Here is a 10,845-nt window from a genome sequence, read left to right as displayed (position 1 = left end):
AAAAGAAATCTGTAACTCTGATGGTTATGATTCTGTGTCCCAGGGGCCATGTTGTAATAGACATCACTCTAACTGATATCTCTGACTCTAAACAAATGTTCATGAGGTGGCTTTGTCCAATCAGAATAGGATTCATGGCACTTTCATCTTCTGTGTACATGATGAAAAAATAAAAACCTTTCATTCTGGGGGAGAAATTAACTTGGATCATATTCTTGCCCTGTCCAAAACCCTCCATTGGGAGAAAAAAAAAATCCTAATTCCTTATTGTGGCTGATACAGCCCAGCATTTTCTGTTCCCTGCTAACATCGTCCATCAGTTGCCTCTATACTTCCCTAACACTCACCTTCCTGCTCCTTAAATATACTAAGCACGTTCCAACCTCAAGGTTTTTGCACTTGCCTCTCTTTCTGGAACTTACTTTCTGCAGATGTTCTCATTTCTGGCCCCCTCAATTCTTTTAGGCCTCAAACACTTCTTTAGAGGCCTTACCTGTCCAGGCTGTCTGAAGTCATCCTCTACCCCTTTCTCATCTCTTCTCCCCATCCCTATCTGTCTGCTGCTTTGCCGCACGTGCACCTCAGAAATTACTGTGAGTGAATGACTATTCAGATGTGTCAGAGTGTTATGCTGGGCTCTGTCAACATAGTTCCTACCCAAGGATTTCAGTTGGGCAGAGAAATGTGGGGGCAATGAAGGGTGACCATATAATTTGTCATTTAGCTGGAACACATCTGGGAGTGAAAGGGACACTACTAATAATTACCCTGGGACTAGAGGCCTAACTGGTACACAATGGTCATCTCAAGGAGATAGAACCCAACTTAAGTCCAGCTTGGCATACAGCTCACCCCAACTGTGTGTGATGTGTGTGGCCAGAGGGTGGAGACTTCTCTGAAGTCAGACACTAAAGCTGGGCTTTTAAGAATGGGCAGTAGTTTAGAAAGTGGGGCAGGAGAAGGGAATTCCTGACAGTAAACAGCATGACCAAAGGCACTGAGATAGAAAAATGCATGATGTGTTCAGGGCCCTGAGTGTGGCTGTTTGGGAGAGGCAGGCTAGATGAGTAGGTTAAGGCCATTTTCTGGAAATAGAAACTGAATGCAAAAACTAAGGTATTATCTCATGGACAGAGGATCAAATGTGGTTCAGAGATGGGAGAGCTCACAGGGCAGCTGGAGGCAAGAGAAGATACCAGCTCTGTAGTATCTTCAGTTTGAATCTTACTGAAGCTCTCCATGATTGCCCTAGCCCCCAATCTCTGCCGCCTCCCAAGTACAGCCTAGTACCTTAATTTTGGACACCAGTGCCTGTGCGGGCGGCACCCTCTGGGTCTCTCTTATGCCAAATACCTGTCCTTGATGCTCCCAGCATGAGCCTCAAAGTGTCCTGGCAATCCTGGAAGCTGGTTGTCTGCCCTGAACCTACCTGGTGTGTAGATGCACTTTGGTTCCTGCAGCCCAAATTTAGGCCAAGCTGAATCCTGTATGTCCTTAGGCCCAAGACAATGGTGCTTACCAAAACAAGTGCTTACCTGACTTTCTGCTGCATGACCAGTGGCATGCTGCCTTCACACTGAGCCTGACCTCGCCAAGTGTGTGTCCCAGCCGCACTTCTGGAGCATGAGTCTCATTCTCAGAACCCACTCCTGCTTGCTCACTCATTCAGGTCCAGAGCCACTCATTTGTTTATCCATACATTGTAGCACCGCCTCTGTACTGGGCACTGGGGACACAAGACGGCTCTATTCAGGTCTCGGCCTTCAGTGAGCTCGAGTCCAATGGGGCTGAAAAAAATGATAACTGCTGACATTTAGTGAGCACCTACTATGTACCAAGTGCTTACTAAGGTATAGCAGCCAGAGTGGCTCTCTAAACCTTGTGTTGGCCATGTCCTTCTTCTGCTCCAAACCCTCCAAGGGGTCTGATTGGATGCAGGAGGAAAACACAACATGCTTCTCATGGTCTGTAAGACCCTCGTGATCTGACCTCGCCATCTCTCTAATTTCATTCCCCATGCTTTCCTCCTTCCAGTGACTCCAGCCTTCTGCTAGTCTTCAAACCTGTCTGAAGACCTCGCTTGCTCTTCCCTCCACTTGGAACCTTCTCTAGATATTTGCATGGCAGGCTTCTCGATTCATTAAGGTCTAAGCTCATCTATTGCAATTTCATCTCTTAAGGGAAGCCTTTCCTGACTACCCTTTCTAAAAAAAACACCTTCACTCTCCTTCCCCTTTCTCTGATTTGGGTTTTATAATAAGACTTACGACCACCTGACATTATATTGTATATTTATTTACCTATCTACCTTTTCCTCTACACTCGTGGGGACTGTTTATATTCACTGCTGGACGCTATTCTATGTGAGGGGTGTTCACCTAGAATGTCGTCCAGTACAGTGGGGGGGCTCAGAAACTCTGTGGAACAAATGAATGCTTCACATCCTCCAGGTTCAGGAGGGTCTTCCAGGTGGGCAAGGGGATAACTATCTCCCTTCTACTGAGAGATGGCCACTTGGCTTACACATGCTCCCAGGGTGGTGAGGAGGGGCTTCCTGCTTCGGTGTGAAGAGCAAACACAAGCCTCTGACACCAGGGTTGTGCTCACCGCTGCTCTAAGAGATCAGCCCTGTTCTATTGGCCTGGGAAGGACCTTTGAACAAGTTCTTTTCAATCAGAAAAATATGTCCAGAAACTATAGATAGCAACTAGTTGTTACCTGTAACTGTGCTGATTACAGCTTGGGGGACTTTGATATTTTGCTCCATGGACATGATTTCAGCACAAAAATTAAAGGAAGTCTCTCGTATCTGCTTGCCCTGGCTCAACAGGAGAACTAAATATTGACTTGGGTCAGTGAACTTTGAGGCCCCCAGCATCAGAGCTGACTAAGGATCTCAAGGGCATGGGGCTGTGGTGTAGCAGGCACCAGCTGGAAGGCTGATGGACCTGTGAGCTCCCGATTCTGCAGTGTGGCCTTGGACATGTCTGTTGATAGCTCTCAAGAACTTGGAATTCCTTAAAGGGAGGAAAAATCCCTTTAAGATGCCTTCCCCTCCACATAAGATCTCCAGCTCTCCAGGTGGCTGGCTCAGTTACAATACTTTTGGTTGCATCTAACAGAAGCTTTAACTTTGACTTAAACTTTTTTTTTCTTACCTGAACATCCAGAGGTAAGATGGGCTTTGGGGCTGTTTGATTCAGCAGCTCAATGATGTCTTCAAGGACTTGGGCCTTCCTCTCTGATCCGCCATCCTTTCTGTTGGTTCCGCTCTCAGGTTGGTACCAAGATGGTGGCAATAGCTCCAAGGGGCACTTTGGGATATGGCAACTCCAGAGAAGGCTGATTTGTCTTCCCATGACACCCTTAAAATGGAGGGAACCTTTCCCAGGAGCCACTCTAGACCTTCAAGATCTTGTATGTAATTGGCTAGAACAGGGTAACATGTCTACTCTTGAATTAGTTATTAGCGAGAGGGAGCATGGTACCATGACTTGCTTGGACCAAGCATCAGTGAAATGGATGTATGCCCACAATGTCTAGTGGGATAACTAGGACCATCATCTCTAGGAGCTCACAGTCATAATTTGGCCTTTCTATGGGTCCCCCAAGATGGCACTTTCATGCTGTAATGGTCCTTAGGGTTAGAGGGTACTGACTTCTGGCTAGCATAGGTCCAATGGCAAGGTTTCTGGTCTTAGAGAGCTCCTTAAGTCCAGCCAAGTCATTGCCAAGCTAAGATTCTTGGGAGTCAGGCCCTTTAGACTCACCTTTGGTGAGTGAGGAGGGAATAACTGACTGAGCACCTAGTGTGAGTGACCCTTTGACTTAACCCTACCAGACCGCTGTACCGATTTTTCGGTAATTTCCGAATCTGCCGCTATACCGCTGTACCTAATTTTTGGTACTTTGCCTAGACCTATTTTCTACAATGTCTCCAAGTTCCATCTTATTCTAACCACTTGTTTGCATGTAACTAACATTTTTCTATATCATGTTGATTTTTTCTCTTTAATGCTCAGGAGCCCAGGTATAGGGGACAGTTAGGTTCAGGGCCTCAGGTCTGGTAGGTTTAACAGAACTCATACAGTCCTTCACAGACACCCTGTGATCTTACAGGTAAAAAAGTTGGCAGTAGAGACTTCTGTTTTTAGCCAAGATGGAATTACAGGGATCATATTTATCCTTCCACCTGAAGCAACCAGAAAAAAAAACAGATCAAATACATGAAACAGTGGTTTTCCAGGCTCTGGACATTGACCAAAAAGGACAGTGATCCCAGGCAGGTAAACAAGCAAGGTAAGCCCCGTGATTGCCCTAGCTTACTGCCCTAAGAGAGTTTTTAGGCTGTAGCATAAGGATGGGTGACTGAAGTGAAGCCAGTGCACTGAGTTGAGGAGACAATGCAGAGAGTTCAGGCAGGCCAAAGCAATGAGTTCCTAGGACAAAACACCAGAGAATGAACGAGAGCTGCAGAGAGAAACGCCTAGAGATCTGCAGAGGGTCTCCTTGAATATTCAGTGAAAAACTGATCGGCACAAGCCTGTGGGGAAACTATCTGAGGCCAGGTAAAGAACCATCAGGAAAGATGAAAGGGAATAGAATAGTCTCTATTCCCACCAGCCATGGCACTGGGGACAAGGTCATGGGGGCATTGAGGAGAATACTTAGAAAGGTCTCAGTATTGGCCAATAACTAGCCCTAGAATGAGCACTGTTCTGAAATTGCCTTAAAAAATCTTACGAGCAAGACTCAAAAAGATCAGACTATTTCCAGTAACTTAACTGTCCCAGAACAAAGCTCAAGGAGATTTATAGGATTACAAAAACATTCAGCACCTAACAAGGTAAAGCTCACAACATCTGGCATGCAATAAAAGATTGTCAGTCCTATAAAGTTCCAAGCAATATAATCCACAATGAGGAAATAAGCAATAAACACCAACCCACAACTGAAACAGAGGTTAAAATGAGCAGATAAAAACATTAAAAGTTACTACTGTATTCCACAGCTTAAAAAAGTTAAATTGAGCCTCACATATATGGTCAAATGATTTTTGACAAACGTGCCAAAACCATTCAATGGGGAAAAGGACAATCTTTTCAACAAATAGTGCTGGGAAAACTGGATTTCTACATAGAAAAGAATAAAGTTGGGCCTGGCCAGTGTGGCTCAGTGGTTGAGTGTTGACCTATGAACCAGGAGGTCACGATTTGATTCCTGATTGGGGCACATGCCCAAGTGGTGGGCTTGATCCCCAGTAGGGGGTGTACAGGAGGCAGCCAATCAATTATTCTCATCATTGATGTTTCTATTTCTCTCTCCCTCTCCCTTCCTCTCTGAAATTAATAAAAAATATATTTTAAAAAAGTCAGACTCTTACCTTATACCACATACAAAAATGAACTCAAAATAGATCAAAGACTTAAGTGTAATATCTAAAACTATGAAATTCTTAGAAGAAAACAGGGGAAAAGCTTCATGACATTGGCTTGGCAATGATTTATCAGATATGACACCAAAAGCACAGGCAACAAAAGAATAGAAATGGGCTTCATCAAAATTACATCAAAGGAGCCCTAACTGGTTTGGCTCAGTGGATAAAGCGTCGGCCTGCGGACTCAAGGGTCCCAGGTTCGATTCCGGTCAAGGACATGTACCTTGGTTGCGGGCACATACCTAGTGGGGAGTGTGCAGGAGGCAGCTGATCGATTTTCTCTCTCATCAATGTTTCTAACTCTGTATCCCTCTCCCTTCCTCTCTGCAAAAAATCAATAAAGTATATTTTAAAAAATTACATCAAAGGACACTACTAACAGAATGAACAGGCAACCCACAAAGGGACAAAATATATTGTAAATCATGCATCTGATAAAGGATTAATATTCAGGATATATAAAGAACTTCTACAACTCAATAATAAAAAAAACACCTCAATTAAAAATTGGGCAAAGGACTTGAATAAACATTACTCCAAAGAAGATATACAAATGGCCAACAGGCATATGAAAAGATGCTCAACATCACTAATCACTAATGCAAATCAATCCCATAAGAACATTCACTTGGATGATATTATAAAAAGCAGAAAACAACAAGTATTGACAAGGATAGAGAAACTGAAATTTTTATGCATTGCTGGTGGGAACGTAAAATGGTATAGCCACTGTAGTAAACAATATGGTGGTTCCTCAAAAAAGTAAACATAGAATTACCACAGGATCCTGCCATTTCACTCCCAGGTATATACCCAAAATAACTGAAAGCAGAAACTTGAACAGATATTTGTACATCAATGTTCACAGCAGCATTACCCCCAATAGCCAAAAGGTGAAAACAACCTGAATGTCCATTGGTCGATGAAAATATATATATTTTGATATACACATACAATGGAATATTAAGCCTTAAAAAGGAGTAAAATTCGGATACGTTACAATGTGGGTAAATCTTGGAAGACATTATGCTAACTAAAATAAGACACAAAAGGACAAGTAGTGTGTGATTCCACTAGAGTAGTCAAATTCATAGATACAGAAAGGAGAAAACAGTGGTTGCTAGGAGCTGAGGGGAGAAGAGGAATTAGTATTTAATGGGTATAGAGTTTTAGTTTGAGGGAAAGTTTTGGAGATGGTTGCACAACATTGCAAATGTACTTAATGCCATTAAATTGTACATTTAAAATGGTAAAATGGTAAATTTTATGTTATGCATATTTTACTCAATATAAAGTTGAGATAGGAAAGATATACAAAAAAGACCTAAATCAAATTTCTAGAGATGAAAAAGATAATGTCTGAGATGAAAACCACACTAGATGTGATGAATGGCAGAGTACATATGGCAGAAGATTAGTAAATTTAAAGGCATAGCAATAGAAATTGTTCAAAATGAAACATAGAAAAAAGAATAAAAAAAGAAAATGAAGAGCATTAGTGGGTGGGACATCAGTGCTAGGACAACTTCAATCAGCCTAATATATGATTAATCAGACTGGCTGAATGAAAGGAGAGATGGAGGAAGAGAAAAAAATATTTGAAGATATAATGATCTAAAACTTACCAAACTTACTGAAAACAATAAACATACAGTCCCAAGAAGCTCAATGACTTTAAGCATAAAAAATATGTAGAAAACTATACCAAGGCATACATAACCAAAAAATAGCTCAAAAACAGTAACACAGAAAAAAAGACATGTTACATATAGAGAGGACACAGGACATCAGATCTGTTGTTGGAAGCAACATAAGTGATAATAGAGTAACATCTTTAAAGTACTAGGAAAGAAAAAGAAACTTGTCAATCTAGGATTCTATAACTAGCAAAAATATCTTTTAATAACAAAGGTAAAATTGAGACATTTTAGGCATATAAAAACTGGAAGAATTCAGCAGCAGCAGATCTTTACTACAAGAAATGTTAAAGGATATCTTTCAGGAAGATGGAAACTGGTAACAGATGGAAATAATTTACACAAAGGAATGAAGACCACTGGAAATGGTCTATATGGGTATATATGTAAGTTTTTTTTCCTAGCATTTAAATTCTTTTAAGACAATTGTTTAAATAAAAGAGCAAAAGTATATTATGAGGTTTATAACATATATAAAAGTAAAAAGGAATGGCAACCATACTATAAAGGCTGGGAAGGTAGACATGGAAGTATCCTACATAATAAAAGCCTAATATGCAAATTGTTTGACCGGGAGTTTGACCGCTCACTGGGATGTGTGCTGACCATCAGGGGGCGGCACGGAATATGGCGGGCATCAGTGACACTGTGCTGGCAGCAGGTGGTAGTGGAGGTGCTGCTGGCCCCGATGAGACTGTGGCGGGATTGTGGAGCAGGTGAGCGGGCGATGCCAGGCCAAGGCAGGTATGAGCAGGGGGCCCGATTGTCCCACCCATAGCCCCGCAGACTGCAACCAGCGGCAGTGGTGGGGGGCGGGGCCGCTGCCAGGCTCCCAAGTGCTGAGGGAGCTGGGCAGGGGGGCCCAGCCCCGATTGATCATCCCGCAGGTGAGATGGTGGAGCAGGTGAGAAGGCGGCACCAGGCCACAGTGGGGTGCCAGGTGGGGCTGTGGGGCTGCGAGGCTGGGGGCATGAGCTGGGGCTGCAAGGCTGGGGGTGCAAGCTGGGGCCCAATCCTTGCAGGCCACCCCACCCCTGCACGAATTCATGCACTGGGCCTCTAGTACTATTGTAAGCTTCTTATATTATACATGAAGTTGTATAATAACACTTAAAGGTAGACTGGCCTGGCCAGCATGGCTCAGTGGTTGAGAGTCAACCTATGAACCAGGAAGTCATGGTTTGATTCCTGGTCAGGGCACATGCCCGGGTTTCAGGCTTGATCCCCAGTGTGGGGCCTGCAGGAGGCGGCCGATCAATGATTCTGTCATCATTGATGTTTCTCTCTCCCCCTCTCCCTTCTTCCCTAAAAAAAAAAAAAAAAAAAAAGGTAGACTGTAACAAGTTAAAGACATATACTATAAAGCCTAAAATAATCACTAAAATATAAAAAGTTATAAACAATAAACCAATGAAGGAGATTAAAATGCAAAGCATCCCTAATTTACCCAAAAGAAGGCAGAAAAAGAGGAAAAAGCCAACAACAGGTAGGACTAGGAAACAAATGGTAAGATTATAGACTTAAACCTAACCAAATCAATATTCCCATTAAATATAAATGGCTTAAACAATCCAATTAAATAACAGAGATTGTCCGGCTGTGTGGCTCTGTGGTTGAGCTTCAACCTATGAACCAGGAGGTCAAGGTTCAATTTCCGGCCGAAACCGGTTTGGCTCAGTGGATAGAGCCTCGGCCTGTGGACTGAAAGGTCCCAGGTTCGATTCCGGTCAGGGGCATGTACCTTGGTTGCGGGCACATCCCCAGTGGTGGGTGTGCAGGAGGCAGCTAATCGGTGTTTCTCTCTCATCGATGTTTCTAGCTCTCTATCCCTCTCTCTTCCTCCCTGTAAAAAAATCAATAAAATATATTTTTTAAAAAAAAAGTGTTGCCTTCTGTACCTTTTAAAAAAAAAAAAGGTTCAATTTCCGGTGAGGGTTGTGGGCATGCCGAGGCAGCCAATCTATGATTCTCTCTCATCATTTATGCTTCTATCTCTCTCCCTATCCCTTCTTCTCTGAAATCAATAGAGACATTTTTTTAAAAAGCAGAGATTGTAAAATTAGATAATAAAGCAAAACCAAACTATACACTGCCTATAAAAAATACACTTAAAAAATAAAAATGCAAATAGGCTAAAAGTAAAACAATGGAAAGAGATATATTGTGCTAACATTGGTCAAAAGAGAGTGGGACTGACTATATTAACATCAAAGTAGATTTCAGAGCAAAGACTATTACCAGTGATAAATTGATCCAAAGGGCAATATGTATCTAACAGAGTTCCAAAATACATACAGCAAAAACAAAATTGCAAGGAGAAATATACAAATCTATAATTATAGTCAAAGATTTCAATACCCCTCTTTTAATTGATATAACAAGCAAGCATAAAAATTAGTCAGGATATAATAGAGTTGAACAATACTATCAACCAACTTAACCTGATTGATATTTATAGAATACTCCACCCCCCAACAGCAGAATACCTGTTTTTTTATGTGTACACTGTACATTTACCAAGATAGATCATATTTTGGGCCATAAAACAAGTCTCAATAAATTCAAAAGGTTCAAGTCTTACAAAGTCTCTGCCCATATGGTCTCTGCCCAAAACAGAATTAATAACAGAAAGAGCCCTGAAAAAAAAAAAATCCCCCAATATTTGGAAACTAAATAACACATGAATCAAAAAAGAAATCAGATATTAGAAAGTATCTTGAATTGAATGACAATGAAAAACAACATATCAGAATTTCTAAGATGCTGCTAAAGCGGAACTTAGGAAGCAATTCATAGCATTGAACATCTATATTAGAGAAAAAAAGAGGCCACAAATAAATTACCTCAGCTTCCACCTTAAGATATTAGAATAGTGCAAATTAACTGAGTTGGAAGGGATGGGGTATAATAGGCAACTATTGTTTTTGTTGCTCTACCTTCCTTACCTTGGGAAGTCATTCTTCCCTCATCACCCATTCCAAGTGATTCCGGTGAGGTTGAAATTCACAATAGTCAATACCCTTGGAGTATGCAGCCCATAATAATACTCTATTCCCCTGGGTTTAGTGAGTGGTCCAATATGTGCAAGCAGTAATCCAAGTTGGGCCCACCAGAGACCTTTCCTGGGATTTATTTATATTAAATACTAGAGGTGTAGCGCACAAAATTCATGCACGGGGGCAGGGGTCCCCTCAGCCCGGCCTGCACCTGCTCGCAATCTGGGACCCCTCAGGGGATGTCTGACTGCCAATTTAGGCCCTATCCCTGCAGACATCCCCCTCGCAATCCAGGACCACTGGTTTCTAGCTGCTCGCCTGCCTGCCTGATCACCCCTAACCACTCTGCCTGCCTGATAGCCCCCAGCTGCCTTTGACTCAGCCCCCGCTGCCACGGCTTCGTGTGGAAGGTCATTCAGCTGTCTGGTCTAATTAGCATATTATGCTTTTATTATTATAGATACTTAAGTAGGGAAGGATATGTTTTTTTCTAGGCTTTCCAAAGTAGCTAATGTAAGCCTAGAGCCATCTGTGCCATGTCCTCCATACCTTCCCCATAGGGAAGAAGACTCTTGACAATGGGACAGAATGGACCAGAGAGAAGCAGAGTGGAAAAGGGAGAATCCTAAGGCTATATTTTGAGCCCTTGGATCTATCCAAACCTGAAGCCAAATCATCCTTTTACTTGGTGACTTATGAGCCAATGTATTCCCAT

Source organism: Cnephaeus nilssonii (genome assembly GCF_951640355.1).
Source record: "Cnephaeus nilssonii genome assembly, chromosome: 11".
NCBI classification, from domain to species: Eukaryota; Metazoa; Chordata; class Mammalia; order Chiroptera; family Vespertilionidae; genus Cnephaeus; species Cnephaeus nilssonii.
The sequence above is the reverse complement of the archived record's forward strand: the minus strand, read 5'-3'. Positions refer to the sequence as shown.